Genomic DNA, 16,222 nt, shown 5'->3' on the forward strand with positions numbered 1-16,222 from the left:
CAATTGAGTAGAGCTGGAGTATTTTTAACCGAGCAGCATATGGCATCTGTTTGAGACCCTTGATCCTCTTGGTGAGATACTTTTGGGGTCTTTCTAATTGCTGCATGTGTCGGGTAAGGTACATCCCAAAAGGGGCATTGTATTCTATGATGGGCCTGATGAGGGATGAATAAAGGGGCACGATTACCTCTCTTGATCTAGATGTGAAACCCTTTGTGATGAGGTGGGCTATGTAGAAGGTCTTTCTAACCACTTTGGCAATGTGGTTTTCAAAGGAGAGATTGCTATCAACTTGGGTCCCCAGGTCCCTAATAACTTTCTCTGTACTTAATGGGTTTCTGCCTATGTGGTAATTTGTGGGCACATTGTTTTTGCCAAAGGGTAGGACTGTACATTTTTTGGCATTTAGCTTTAAACCATGGTGCTGGCACCAGTTATCTGTCTCTGTGAGACCTTTTTGAAGGATGTTTGTGTCAGCTGGAGAGTTGATTTTGGCGCCCAGTTTGCAGTTGTCTGCAAACTTGGTGAGCCATAGTCCTTCCATGTTTGCCTGTACCTCGGAAAAGTATATACCGAACAAGAGTGGTCCCAGGACAGAACCCTGTGGGACACCACTTGTGACCGGTTTCGAGTCTGACATGGCTCCAGCAACTCTCACTCTGTGGATTCTGTCTTTGAGCCAGTTTGCGACCCATCTTGTGACATAGGGGTTTATATTTAAGCTGGATAGCTTATCTATGATGCCCGAGTGGGGTATTGTGTCAAATGCCTTTGCAAGGTCCAGATAGGCTGTGTGGACTACCTTCCCTTCATCTATGGCTTTGGTGACTGTTTCAAAGACGTCAACCAGGTTCAAAAGGCAGGATCTGCCCTTGACAAAGCTGAACTGGGTAGGATCTAGTGTCTGTATGTCCCCAATGTCTTTGTTTATGAGCTCCATGATGATCCTCTCCATAGCTTTGCAGACTAAGCTAGTCAGGCCTATGGGGCAATAGTTTCCAGGGTCCGTAGAGGCTCCACCTTTGTGGAGTGGGACCACTGTTGCTGTACGCCATTCTGTGGGCACATATCCTGTAGTGTGGCTGAGATTGTATAGCTGTTTTATTTGAGGGATTAGTTCCTCTTTGAGTTCATGTAGGACGCAACCTGGGATGCCATCTGGTCCCATGGAAGCAGTGTTTTTTGCTTTGGAGAGGGCATCCTTCACCTGAGCATCTGAGATGTTTGGGAGGCAGCCCTCTGCTGGGATAGATACTGTCCTGTGCAATTTTTCTCTCGAAGCTGGCCTTCGAGGATTTCATGAGGGATCGTAATTTTTTGCTAGTACTGATCAGAGATGCCTTCCCTATTAGGGATTTTGCTCTATCATGTAGTAGCTTTCTCCTTCTGTTGTACAGTTTATTTATGGCAGGGGTCCACCAGACTAAATGCCTGCCTTTGGATGATTGGATCTTGGTTTTGTTTGGGATAGCATGATCCATGCATTCCTGGAGATGTCCGTAGAATGCATTTATATAGGATTCTGCAGTTTGGGCCATAGTTTCCACTGGCCCTGGGGCCTTGAAGGATTCCACTTCGGTTTTAAGAAGTGAGAAGTTTGCTTTTGAGAAGTTTTTCACTGTGGTTTTCTGGGCTGGAGGAGGGGTCGGGATGTGGACATCCAGTGAAATTAATTTATGGTCTGATCTTACCAATGAGGGATATACTTCTGGTGTGGAGCATAGAGTCCCCATGTTGGTAATGATCAGGTCTAGTATGATGTCCCCTCTTGTGGGAGTGGTGACTAGTTGTTCCATAGCATTTGAGTTTATAATTTCCAGGAACCTTTGGGTTAAGGTGCTGGGGCTTGAGTAGTGCTCCCAGTCAATGTTTGGGTAGTTGAAGTTGCCCAGTATAATGGTGTTCGGGGAGATCTTCATGTTCTCCAATGTTTTCAGGAAAGCCGAGTGGGATTCCTGACTTTGAGAGGGTGGTCTGTAGGATGTTATAAACTGAAAAGCAGTCTTGTCCACTGTTAGTCGCACATGGATGGTCTCCGATACTTCGTGCAATGTCACTAACCTGGAGGTGTGGATATCCTTGATAAATATGGAACCCCCCCCCTCCTTTTGTGGTTCGGTCCGGGTTTTGGGGCCAAAAAGCATGATATGAGGTATAGCCTGGTAGTGCTTGGGTGCTCTCTGGAGCCTTGAACCAGGATTTTGTCACTGCACAGATATCGATGTTCTCCATACTGAGTAGAGCTTAGAGTGCATGCATCTTGAGGTTAAGACTTCTGGCGTTTAGCAGCATTACCCTTAGTTTCTTGTTCCTTGTGCTGTCTATGGGGGTGGGTTTGACTTTTGAGCCTTGCCTAAAAAAGGCACTATGGAGGTGGCAAGAGCCTTTGCCAATATCCAAAAGCCCAGTGGTGACAGGTGCAAGCCATTCCTAGCGAAGCAACGTGGCTTGTCGAGCATGTCATCCCAGGCTGACAGACACTGGATCCCCTTTGAATGACACCAAAATTTTAGCCAATTGTTAAAATCGATCATTTTGTCTTTGTACTGTGACATCATTCTAGGTGAGGGTAAGATGCTGCTTAAGGTCAAGGTCATACCAGCCTGGGCTACATGATCAGAGAGCTCCTCTATGTCTCTTTTCATGTAGTCCAGGGAGGTACGTCTCAGGTCATTCACACCAGCATGTACAATGACTGAGTCATATTTGTATTTGCTTTGGAGTGACCTGAGTGCTTGCGTTATGTGGTGGATCCTAGCACCCGACAGGCAGCTCACCGTGACCTTCTCTTTGTTCAGCCTGGTGAGCAGGACATCATTGTGTCTGACAATAGAGTCACCTATTACAAGAGTATCAGGTGTGGTATTCAGCCTTAAGGGCTGTGGCTGCTTGGCACACTGACTTTGTGGGTTATGTGTTGTGTGTGTTTTGTTTTGAGCTAGCGTTTGCTTGGATGTTTGCTTTGGAGGTCTCTGTTGCTTAGGTAGATTTTTATTTAGAGCCTCCGAGTATGTTTTTTTGTATTTATGTGTTTGTTTCGCTGAAGTGGTGGGACTATGTGATACTGGAATTGTGTTGTGTGAGGTTACCTTCTCCTCCTGACTGGTTACACCAGTTTTAAGATGAGATAGCTCAGCCTCCAGTTTGGCTAAATAGTTGCATCTCTCACATATATTTGAACCTGTTTGGAGGAGGAGAGGGTTGTCCGTGTACATGAGACAGTTGTAACATTGCCTCAAAATTCCCAGATTCACCAGCTGGACTGGAGAGGAAACTATTGACTGACCTTTGGACATGCTAGAGTAATATAGGGAAACTGAATTTAAGACGGACCAATAGAGAAGAGGGTAATTGTAGAGAGTTCAAGAGTAAGTAGTGCTTATGGTTTAATAGTGCTAACTTGTAGGATTACTTAATTGGACCAGTGAAGGGCCTTAGAATGAGAATATGGTGTTTAAATTGAGAGATAGAGCAGTTCTAAGGGAAAAAGTGAAGAGCAGACTTTGTGGAGTCAGAAATAGTTTAAACCCAATCAGGCAGCTGCCGCTGTTGCTATGCACAAAAGCAGCAAAACCGCACAAAAGAGGGTTTTAAGAGAGGAAGATGAAGGAGTTTTGGAATTGTCCCAAAATGGCCAATAAAACTACAGTTTCAAGTCAGTAACAACTCCCACAGGGGCAGGCAGTCTGCTCAACGTTTTTCATTGCCACTGATCAACAGAGAGACTTCGCTTTAGCCCAAGCAAAAAATGGCCTCACAGAAACTTACAAACAGTTCAAGAACAGCACGCCTGTAACTGAACTTTTTTAAATCTCAGAAAAGTGGGGAAAAAAAGCAAGATTTTTTTTTTTTGTTTTGTTTTTTCAGAGATAGCAGAGGATCATAAGTATCAACAAGTTATAACAGTGCAGTAAATGACCCCACACAAGAGTGCTAGGCCAAAGACAGATAAAATGCAAGTTTTGAGAAAAAACAATTTTAAAAATAAGTGCAAACAGGAAATTCAGTAAACAGCTCTAGGTTGTGCTCTAAATACAGTTACTAATGCAGAAATCAAGTTTAACAAGCCAGAAAATGCTCAAAATAGGCAGCTATGCAGAAAAACTTAGCAAATAAACAGAGAAAAAATACTTAAAATCTCAAAAGTGGCTCCTTTCTTTTCTCAGCGTTTTCTCCTCTTGGTGGGTGCTTCACCAACAGCCAACAAGCCTGAAAAGACGCCAAAACCACGAGGCAACCAGGTTTTAAGAGAGGAAGATGAAGGAGTTTTGGAATTGACCCAAAATGGCCAATAAAACCACAGTTTCAAGTCAGTAACCACTCCCACAGGGCAGGCAGGCTGCTCAATGTTTTTCACTGCCACTGATCAACAGAGAGACTTCCCTTTAGCCCAAGCAAAAAATGGCCTCACAGAAACTTACAAACAGTTCAAGAACAGCAAGCCTGTAACTGAACTTTTTTAAATCTCAGAAAAGTGGGAAAAAAGCAAGATTTTTTTTTTTTTTTTTTCAGAGATAGCAGAGGTTCACAAGTATCAACAAGTTATAACAGTGCAGTAAATGACCCCACACAAGAGTGCTAGGCCAAAGACAGATAAAATGCAAGTTTTGAGTAAAAAAAACAATTTTAAAAGTAAGTGCAAACAGGAAATTCAGTAAACAGCTCTAGGTTGTGCTCTAAATACAGTTACTAATACACACACGTATATGTGTGTGTATGCTTGACATATTGTTATATGTTGCCCATATATATGTCTGTGTATCACATGCAACAGATGCAGATATATCACATATGGGCCACCTACAGCTAGCTGAGGGTAATCCTGTCTGATGGGTATGTGTAGGGACAGTTAAGGTGTACATAGCTATTTGTATGCAAAGACATATATGCACAATACAGTTATATAGTCCAATGTGGGTTCCGACATGGCCTGTGATTCTTTAAGTGTAGGAGCATGCCCAGTATGACCTTTTATAGTGAGAGTGGGACTCCATTCCAGAGATAGTTGTACTCTGGTCCGGGGTTTTGTGTGCTACAGCCATACCTCTCAAAAGTAAACAGGAATTTGCTAGAGGTACTGTGCTTGTTTTAGCAGACATTTTCTGACATATCTGAAGTCTGACACCTGAATGTATTGTGTCATTACCTAGTAACAGACATCCTCAGATAATCACAGTGGTTTACCAGAGGAATACAAGATGTATGATGCACAGACCAATATTACGAGCCCAGCTATAGACATTCTTGCCCAGAAAGGCCAGTTGAGAGGTGTGGCTACAGCCAGTTGACTAATGAAGCTGTGTAAACAGTCCAGCAACTTGGTGATATACTGGCTGGGAATTTCCTACTTGTGTAGTAGTCTTCTTACCTGAAAAGTCATATCCTGGTGTGGGGGTCATACCTCTCAACTGTACAGTTTTTGGCAGATTGTCCAGGTGTTTATTAAGAAGTTTCATCCAGTCTATATAAACTTGTGTTTTTATGACAAGTTAGTTACCTATAATTGAAGACTGACATTACAAAATAATGACAGACATTAGTGTTTCAGACTTCATAACCTTCACACAATTCCTGCTAATGCAAAACCCATTATTCCATCAACGTTCTCAGTATGTAAGGGAATATTTACAACATGTACCTATAATTGGGCCTCTGTCCCACTTTTATTTATGAGCTTGTCCAGATGTCTTACTGTCAGAGGTTGAAAGGTATGGGTGTGGGTAGAAAGTGCATTCTAATGTGCAGAAATATCCATTGCATGTGTAGTATATTCCACATAGCACTGTGACTTCCAGGTATGTCAGTGGTAGAGCAGTATAGAGTAATGTGGTGAACCACTGGCAGACAGTTGTGTATATGTTGATAGGTTGCTATGACATTAATAGGGTATTGGTCCTAAAGCCCTTATAACCCATGCAGATGAGAGTGTAGCCCATATTACAACATGTCAGCACACAGAGGCCCTGTGCAGCAAGGACACAGGTAGAATCACAGGAGTGCATTTTGTGTTTCCCATGCATTTATACGGGGAGCACATCACAAGAGGTATTGAGGCACTTGGCTTGCTGTTGACAGGGAGCGTATTCCACAGATGGGGGAGTGTGTGGGACACATATCTGTCACATCAACAAGCCATATTGATATCATGGCCCAGGTTGATGTTGCACCTACAGGTTAATGGAGTGGGCCTTGACATCCAGATGTGCAACAGTCTCATCATGACAGGGTCTGGATTGCTTTGTATGCCAGACAGGGGTCACCTCAGCAGAGTCTGTATGGAACGGGATAGAGGGACAGTGATGTTAGCCTATCTGTGTAGGGTAGGTGTTTGTGGTTTGGGGTAAGGCCTTAGTGTTTCCAAGAACCTGGTGTGTGGAGTCCACATGGTCTGTGATGTGTAGGTTTGTAGAGTTCTCATGCATTTTTGCCTCTGAGATGAACTTTGCTTGGGTTTTTGTTTTGTTGCAGACCTCCACTTACATGTGTGTGTGTTGTGTGTTTGCAGGTGATGTTTATTGACTACATACACTGTGTGGCACCTATGTTACTGCACAATTTGTTTTGGTGTACACATTCTCCATTTGTCTGGCTATTGGCGCCCTTTTCCCTTATGTGTATTTTTTTGTCCTTCTGTAGTCAAGTCACAGGCTTTGGCCACAATGGCTGCTGTTATGTATTTGTAATTCTGATGTTAGCGGGGTAAATGCCATAATATCACACTCAAGGTTGTGCACTTCACACCTTTGAATGTAGTATACCTATTTAGCGGGTTGTCCATCATTGCACCACTACATTTGCTGTGGCCCTTAGTCAGTTTATGTTGCTATATATTATTAAGAAGCTACATGTGAGCCTAGCTGTCAGGTCTATATCACATTGTCGAACTCTTAAAAGTTCAAACGTTATATGGTCGACACCATATGATCAAACTTTTAAAAGTTTGAATATTTCAACAGAGATCTCCATACAGTGCAGAATGGGAAGATTTCCCTTTTCTGCACTGTAGTGTGATCTCAGAGTTGGTTTATTTAAAGAGCGAGGGTGTTGATTGTGCACAGGGGCTTGCCCTCCTGCTTAAACCATTCAGGTAGGTTTTTTTCTTTGGTTTATTTATTTTTTTATTACATTTTCGAACTTTTAAAAGTTCAATCAAATGGTGTTGACCATATGACATTCGAATTTTTAAAAGTTTGATTATGTAATATAGACAGTAGCCAGCTTACTGTCACAGACTGACATCTGGGCAGGCTCATATATGACAGTCAGACAAAGGCCCACGCATGGGGACAGACTGTTAATAATGTTCTGCCAAACACAGACAGTTGGGATACTGGTTTGTTAATTGCTTGTTTTCTCTTTTGGGTATGACATCTGCTTCCCCACTGTCTGTCATTGCTGTTTTGACATGACCCTTTCTTGTTTTGAAAATAGTTGGCAACCAAATGCAATGTTAGGACAAGCAGAACAGATACACAAGGTTGTGCATCATTGCACCATTACATTTGCTGTGGTCCTTAGATGGTTTGTGTTGCTATATGTTATTATGAGGCTGCATGTGGGCCTAGCTGTCTTACCATCACAGACTGACATCTGGACAGGCCCATATATGACAGTCAGACAAAGGTCCATGCATGGGAACAGGGTGTTAATAATGTTCTGCCAAACACAGACAGTGGGGAGACTGGTTTGTTAATTGCTTGCTTTCTCTTTTGGGTATGACATATACTTCCCCACTGTCTGCCATTGCTGTTTTGTCATGACCTTTTCTTGTTTTGCAAATAGCTGGCAGGCAAATGCAATGTAAGGACAAGCAGAACAGATACACAAGACACAGTTGTGCTCCTTCTGTGGCAGCCTGTCATTCCAGGGGTATGGATGTTGGCCAGTGACATGCTGTCAGTGCTGACACAGTGTTGGCAGCCTTTTATAACCTGGCAGTACATTGTCCTTCATGTACCTGCTGTCCTACTAGGCACCACACCTACTGACATTTTAGAGCCAGACATCTGGACAAAGTCATAATTAATTTGAGTACAAAAGCCTACATATAGGGACCATTGTTAACTATTGGCCTTACAAACCTAGAAAGGTGATACAATAACAGGTTTTGCATTAGCATGTGTTTTCCTAAAGGGTATAAAGGCTGAAACTACAATCTGTCATTATTTTCTGACTTTAGTATTTTGTGATTTGCCAATGATTTGTCAGGAAACCACAATTTCCTGATAATGAGAACATAAACATGATGCAAACCTCTGGACATTCTGCAAAATGTCTGTATAGCTGATGCCTATGCTAGGCACTGTGTAGGTTACTCTGAGCTGTGTATTGTCCATATGTGTGGCCCCCTGTCCCTGACCTGTCCAGCTTTCCTTCAGTAACAGGTATTGATGTCTGGACAGTATGTACAACTCCTACTATAGCTGTATTTGATATGCAGAATATTTGGCATTTTTTTTCTTGGAACATGGACCCTGTCAACCACAGTACTGTACCTAGGCCACTAAGACATGACAGCCAGGAGTAAGTGCAGGCCACAGACTGACAGTATTGACCACACATATTACATAGCTCATTGACCCCTGTATATTGTGGACATGCAACACTTTATCAGGTTGATTGGGACAGCCCTGGGAATGTGTGACCTGCTGCTTATACCCTAAAAACATTACTGTTACTGCATTTCTATGGGAACATGGGTGTGTGGGGGGCACACTGTCAGCTGTCCACATTTGCACAGGCTGTGCTGATGTTCCCTTTACACTTTGGTTCCATTTAGCATAGTATTGTGCCTGTCTTGTAAACTACAGGCATATTACTAAAGACCACAAGTTAGACTGTAATGGCAGAATTTGCATTTCAGACCTCTTACCATTCAGAGCCTTATTGCAACTGTGAGACCTGCTGTGATATTACTGTGTAGGTCTGTATGAGCATATTTCATCATTGTTCACATTTGTGGGCCTTTGCCACACATTTCTTTATGGTTTTCTATGGCTAACTTGCTGGGTGAGGCTGAGGGGTAGGTATGAGACCCCCACATTGACATCAATGCATGTGACCTATGACCCCCCCCCAGTTTAGTAGCCCCCCCAAATATATAGTGAGATTTATCACCTACAGGAGTACTGCATTCTCTGGGGAAGAAAGTACTGGGCAGACATTTCCTGGTGTCCCATATAGCTGTCAGTTGTCTGCTGTTATCCCGGTAGGTCACCCCATTCCCTTGCATGCATGGAGCGATACCATAGGTATGCTACCATATCGTATTACTCCATTTATTTATTGTTAAGAAGCCTGACTTATCTTGTGCCTGCAGCAGTTGTGATGATGGTGCTTGAGGACTGCCTCTGTTGGATGCAAGCAATAAACAGCCTATACATGGTAAGATACAGGTAGTGTGATGTGTGTGGCATCCTTTTACTGTGTGTGTGAGTCAGAGAGAGGTGTCAGTCCCTGGGTCCCTAGAGTGTCAGTGTGTGTGCTATGCATTGCCTCTTTGCCAAGGCCTGGGCATACTAGGCATGCCTCTGTCTGCCTATGGCAGTAGGCTTTGGGGATTCCTCCTCTGAGTCCCCCTGTGCCTGTGGGGGCCTTGGCAATGGTGGGGTGCTGTGTGGCCCTTCCCTGTGACGCTCGTGCTGCAGCTGTTTCTGCAGGATCATATTGTGTAGCATGGCACATACTATGAACATGTGTGCACATGAGGCTGGAGAGTACTGCAGGGGTCCAGCAGATATGTCATGGTAGCGGAACCATGACTTGAGCATCACAAACATATGCTCTATAATGTTCTTTGTTTGTGTGTGTTCCTCATTATGGCGTTCTTCAGTGTGTGTGTGTGTGTGTGTGTGTGTGTGTGTGTGTGTGTGTGTGTGTGTGTGTGTGTGTGTGCACATTTCTGATGGGTGTCATCATCCATGGCTCCAATACACAGCCAGCATCCCCCACCAGATGACCATATGGGAAGTCTCCCCTGGCAAATACCTGGTACAGCTGTGAGGCATGCCAGATGTGGGAGTTGTGATAACTACCAGAGCTGCCAGCAGACACATTCATGATAATGGCCTGGGCATTGCACATGACTTGGCATTTGATGGAGTGATAGACCTTGTGGTTAACATAGACTCTACCTTCTTCATAGGGTGTTGCCTTAATGTGGATGTGTGTGCAGTGTATGGCACCCAGTACCTCTGAGTAGTCTGCAACTTGGTGGAAGAAACGCATATTGCTGGTCCTCTCCTTACAGGTGCTGGGGAAATATATGTGCTCACCTGCATGTGTTCGCATGACATCCAGGAACTGGTGGAGTACCCTGTTTGCAGATGCCTGTGAGACCCCATGATGCCCCCAGTAGGTCTTTGAAAGGTACCTGTAGCTAGTATTCATAACGCTACACATACTTTGGTTTCCACTAGGATGGGTTCCCCTCTGTTGGCTCTGGGTCTGAGGTGAGGCCAGCACAGCTCACAGAGGTACTGAAGTAAGTCCCTGTCCGCCCTGTAGAGCTCTAGTATGTCCCAATCATTTAGCCCCTGGTAGGTTACCCTGGGTCTGAACACTCTTCTCCTCCTCCTCAGTCTGTGACAAATGTCAGCATTATCCTTCTCACCACCCTCAGCCTCTAGCACATACTGATGAATCAAAGTGACAGCAGCCCCTAACAGTTTGTCAGTTAAAATTCTCCCGAGTGTGTACACCTATGATGCAGAGTTTGTGGGGAAGAAACAGACAGAAAGGTGTATGTGTGATGGCTGTGCCCTGGCCCAGCAACCAAGGAGCCTCATTCCTCACCACTAACACCAGGGAGGTAATTTCATAGAAGAGGAAAGGATAACAAATGCTCACAGTAAAGTACAATTTCCCTTAAGTGCACACAGAGATCACAGTCAGTCTGGGGCTGGTTGCTCCCTTGCTCTCCAGATCCCCAATAAGACTCCCCACTGGCACAGCTATAGGATCCAGATCTCAGCCTAGCTGGCAAGCTAACCTCCAGTACCCTCTCTGTCCAACCAGTGCTTTGTGTCCCTGCCCAGGTAGCTGACACACACCCACACTTTGAGATAAGTATTTATACAACTTCACAGACACTCCTGGGAAAGGCTGACATAGATTCTCTAGCTGTGCTCCTTTACCCAAACTATAGGGTAGTAATTCCTGCCACAACCAGCTTAATAATTATCAGCTACCCAAAGGCTCTTGAAAGGGTGTCCAATTATTACTGTGCAATATTATTATCCAATTGGTAATATGTCTATTCAGTCTAAGGCTTATTAGAGTGGTCTATTACAATAACCTCTATAAATATGCAATGTACTCTAGAGCCTATCTCTACACAAACCAGCCACAGGTGAATTTTTTGAAATATTTAATAATAAATAATTAAAACACAAGGCAATACTACTACACCACAGAGATATCTAAGAGTTCAGAGATCATACAGAAACGAAAATAAGACAGTAAGACAGGTCTGATGTCAAAGAAAAACACTTACTCTAACTTTGTAATCCTTAGCTATTCTTAAGAGAAAACACAGCGCTATAATCCTACTTACAGATATAAAAAGCATAAGCAGTGCTGGGTTGATGGTCCAAGACAAATGCTTTCAGTCTCTCACTGAACAATAGTTTTTAAAACACTAACAAACAGCTCTGCTAGGGCCCTCCCAAATTGCATCATTTTGACACTTAGGTTTCCCAGTATTCACATTACATTATTTTGACACTTAGTCTGGAGTTCTCAGGCAAAAAAACTGCATTATTTAGTAAGCTAACACCTGCATAGGAAACTACAACAATAAAAGACATTTCACATGTATACTCTAACAATTATTCCTTAAGTTAAGGCAATAGAAAGAATGTGTTCAGCCAGATGCTTTGGTACTACTTTTTTAGATAATTGTAACGTCAAAGAACATTTGAAATGCTTGGCTTGATTTTCCTTAGAGCAGATGGCAATGTTGCAGCAATCTTGAAGTTCACATTTTACAGTGTTTTCTTTCATTTAAAAACATAAGCCTGTATTTTACATTTATTTATACAAATGATAGAATTTTGTTTGACTAGGCTGGCAGCCTTCGCCCATCTTTCCCCAATCTTCACAGTATGCATAGTTTATAATGGTGTGTTACAGATGCTGCCTGTGTGATTGGCTGATTATGATACATTCCATCTGCTAGCTATATTATTAGTACTTGAGTGCCTTTATTCTGCTATTTCACAGTTTTTTTTCTTCTCATTTATGCCCCTTCTAAGCCCAACAGCACATCACACACACCCGCTGCTCAAATGTAAACACTTCTGCTGGTTCCTGTTGCTTTTGTTTTTTTTTTCATTGTTTCTCTTGTGTTGAAGCCCCATGTCATGCCGTGCAAGCCCATGCAGCTATAATAAATATTTTTGAGCAGAAAGGACTCTCCTTGGGAAGCGAACATACTCAGCATTTCATGAACTAGCTCAGGTACACTGCCTTGCTTAGCTATAATTAGCTAAGCACAAATAGAGGCAGTGGAGCTCCAATGTGCTTACATCAAGCATGACACACCCCTTTTTCATGTCAGCTGCTTCTCATGCTTCTACTGCAGCATTATAGCTCCTACATGGTTAGGTGTAGGCGGACATGGTCTCCCGTTTTGCTGTTCAATAAATTTAGCTCATTTGCATACCCCACTGCCTTTGTCCCTTGTTACACCACTACACCAGAGCCTTTCTCCTTAGCAACCAGTGTTACCTGTTATTGTTTTGGTTCTGCATGCTACCCACTATAATGACATGATGCAGATTTCACTTAGAATTGTAGTTTTACACTTTTTTATTTTCTGCACGTTCTCATTTGCTCGCCACTGCGATACTTTTTAAACGGCCGAAATTGGCAAAAAAAAAAACTTTTATTTTTATAATTTTGCAACAGTTTTCCATGCCAGTGATCATATTTTTGGCCATTGGCATGCCTAATAGTTATAATACATACTTTACATTGAGCTGTCATGCCCCTGTTTTGATTTTTACAGAAATATACACTGTTAGTAACCGAATACATTTTTGCAATGGACACTGCTCTGACACAGATGCATGCCTGCTTACTGAATGACTAATTCACTTTATTTGCATGGTTATAACCAGCAGATGAGGTAATTAGAATTATTATGTGGTGTCCATGTCAGAATAGTGCTGACAGATGTGTGCACGCCCACAGCCTTCTTTACTGGATCGCTTGGCGGCCATATTCCGTGCAGAAGCTGCTGCACTATTATGACACAGAGATTTTGCTATATTGAATCTGGCCCATAGTGTCTTCATTAAACACCATACTGGCTGTTCGAACTGGCAGTGGTACATGAGCACACATATCCCCAAGAACTAACTGTCCAATATTACAAAATGCAGCTAGTCTACATATCTGTCATGTTGTTGACTTTATTTGGTGTTGCTTGCACGTCAGAAGATGTCAGGCTGTTATACAGATCCAACAGCACTCCATGAAGTCTAATATTATGAAGTCACCTCAGGCAAAATTATATTCAGGTTACAGTTAGATACAAATCACTTAATTGTGTCTCTTCATGAGCTATCATGCCCACATATTCACAAGGGCTGACACTCTATGCTGCTCAGAACAAAAGGCCTCTCTAGTACATCCTCCTATTTCTTATTGAACCTGTAATGTGCAGCATTGTTTTAAATGTACAATAGTATACTTGTCCACATATGTCTGGAAACAAATGTGCATGCACACACACATATGCTCACACTCACAGACACTCACTCATTAAGTCTTCATGCACATACACTCACATACACACACATACAGTCACACACACATGCACAAACCCAGCTGAAGTAAATAAAACTTTATTACTTCCTGTTTTCTGTTCAGTGCATCATACCTACTGATATGGATCATCCTTCCTCTTTGTGGTAAATTAAATTAAATGCACAACCTAACTCATTAAAGGTTTATCAACCCCCATACCGCTTAATCTCTCAGTGCAAGAAATCTGGACAAAGACTGACAAAATGGGGGGGGGGGCAAAGGCCCAAAAATAGGGACATATTTTAAATATTACTCTTATAAGTTAGAAAGTTGTGTGAGTAACAGAATTTGTTTTAACATACATTTTCTGAAGGATTTGAAGTCTGAAACTCAAATGTATGTCATTATTTAGTGACTTCAGTCCTCAGATCATCCCAGTAATTTGTCAGAAAAACGCAGATTTTACAAGGAACAGACCAAAAATATGAGCCAAAAAAATCTGGACATTCTATGAAAATCTGTACAGTTGAGAGGTATGTCAACTCCTTCTAGACATAACCTACACAGATTAACAGGAATAAAATGAGGCCACAAGATTAAAAAAATATATGGCAAAATAAATAATATTGGAATTATATTGGAATTATCAAGCAATTATGTTTTCTTTGTTTTGCAAAACATGCTCCATGAACAATGTATGTGCTGTTTAAGAACTGGCAATGTTCTCTTCTGGTCGGGGGTTATATCACTGCTTGTAAAATGTAAAGTAGTTACTAACCCTTGATTTCATCTGAACTGTTTATACCAGTCTTATGCTGACTGAGTAAGCCCACTATACATGTGTTCCTTTAGCTACTTTACAGGTGAGATCTGAGAGCAGTCGCTGGTTAAGTGACTTCCTAAGAGTCAGACAATGGACAAACACAAGTGGAAGGAAGCAAACCCTGTACCCCAGACTACAGCATGTATTCTATTAACTTCTCAGAGCCTTAATCCTCTTTGCTAATTGTTTGATTACTACTTTGTCCTTGTTTGGGCCAAATTTTCAGATTCTAAAGTAAAATATTTGTAGTAATTGCTAACCCATTATGTTGCTGAACAGTTGTTCTTCAAAAAACTATTTTCATTAATAATCTAGCTTATATCCATCTCCTCACCACTTCCCCAGCAGTATGTTTCCTTCAGAACTCTTGTGGTACCTGTTAAAATTCCTCAAGAACTGTCACTGCTTTTTTTGGTGTCCTAAACAGTAGCTTACCTGTAGCCACCTGCTAGTCCTTCTCTGCCACCCTATATTTCACACTCTTTTATTCAAATATTTTCCTACTGTCATGCCTCCAGCATACCTTATCTTTTTATCTGACCTGTAACAAACTTTTTAACTTGCCCTTCTATAATAGACTGTATGCCATTTTTCTTGATATTAATACCAGCTTATTTTTTTTTCTCCTGTGCATACTCACGTTCTGATTCTGAACTGCTAACTCTGAAAAAACTGATACTATTGTGTAAATAATGAGTGATCAGTTTGTCTGCTTACCTCATTCCTTATGGCAATGTTTGCTCCATTTGTTTGCTTACCTCAGGGTTGCCAGATTTCCAGCACCCCAGGTAGGGACAATGGCAAGTGAAGACCAAATCTGACAAATACATCGGGAAGTTTGTTCTGTCAGTGCAATACGTGCATATAAATCAGTTCCCAACCAGCATCTGGCATGCCAAATAATTTGGAACACAGTGTGCAGCAAACAACAAATATGTTGTGGACTAAAACTAGGTCAATACCCTGACCTAGTATAGTAATATTAAAGCCAAACATGAAAGAGGTTAGTATGTTTTAGATGCTATTGACTGGTGTGTTTGTTTGAATACTAAATTGTACACTTCAGAGTACAAATGTAGATAGGTTATTTCCATGAATATAAAGCAGAGAAAAATAATAAGATTCACCCCTTTCTGTCACTGGGTTGTTTCATACTACTAGAAGCACAGTCAGTTCTTGGCATCTCCATTAGCTGAATTTTATAAATATCTTTGAAGAAATAATGAAAAGTGAGACTATTAAGAGAAGTTGTAACAATGCTTCAAAGAATTTGCCATGACCGATATTATTATATCACTTTACAGTGTAAAGTGCAGCTATATTGCACTAAACACGGAGTTTCTCGTGTTGAATGCGGAATGCATTAAACACAAGTAGCTCCGTGTTTAGCGATTTTTGATTGGCCCGTATACCGGCATATGGGCCAATCAAAATCTAAACGGAGCTTCTCGTGTTTAATGTGGAATACAAGAAGCTCCGTGTTTAGCAATTTTTGATTGGCCCATATGCCAGGTATACGGGACAATCAAAAAAAAAAAAAAAAAACAAACAAAGTGGAGGCTGGCCGGGATTTAAACCGGCAGGGCGGGACTCGGGATCAGGCTGCTAATCTCGGGACAGTCCCACCCAAATAGGGACATCTGGCAA

The 16,222-nt window shown here is 42.1% G+C and overlaps 1 protein-coding gene across 1 annotated transcript in view; it reads right to left on the minus strand.

The window, feature by feature from the left end:
- The window catches only part of LOC122809623 (vitamin D 25-hydroxylase-like), a 357,935-nt gene extending 342,406 nt beyond the window's left edge, over window positions 1–15,529 (minus strand). Inside the window, exon 1 of the mRNA XM_044081255.1 lies at window positions 15,293–15,529. The gene's annotated coding sequence lies outside the window, so the exon portion shown is untranslated. The remainder of the gene's footprint in view (window positions 1–15,292) is intronic.
- Window positions 15,530–16,222: the final 693 nt, after the last annotated feature.

Source organism: Protopterus annectens, chromosome 8.part0, assembly GCF_019279795.1.
Source record: "Protopterus annectens isolate FY-2018-M chromosome 8.part0, PAN1.0, whole genome shotgun sequence".
In the NCBI taxonomy this organism is placed as follows: domain Eukaryota; kingdom Metazoa; phylum Chordata; order Ceratodontiformes; family Protopteridae; genus Protopterus; species Protopterus annectens.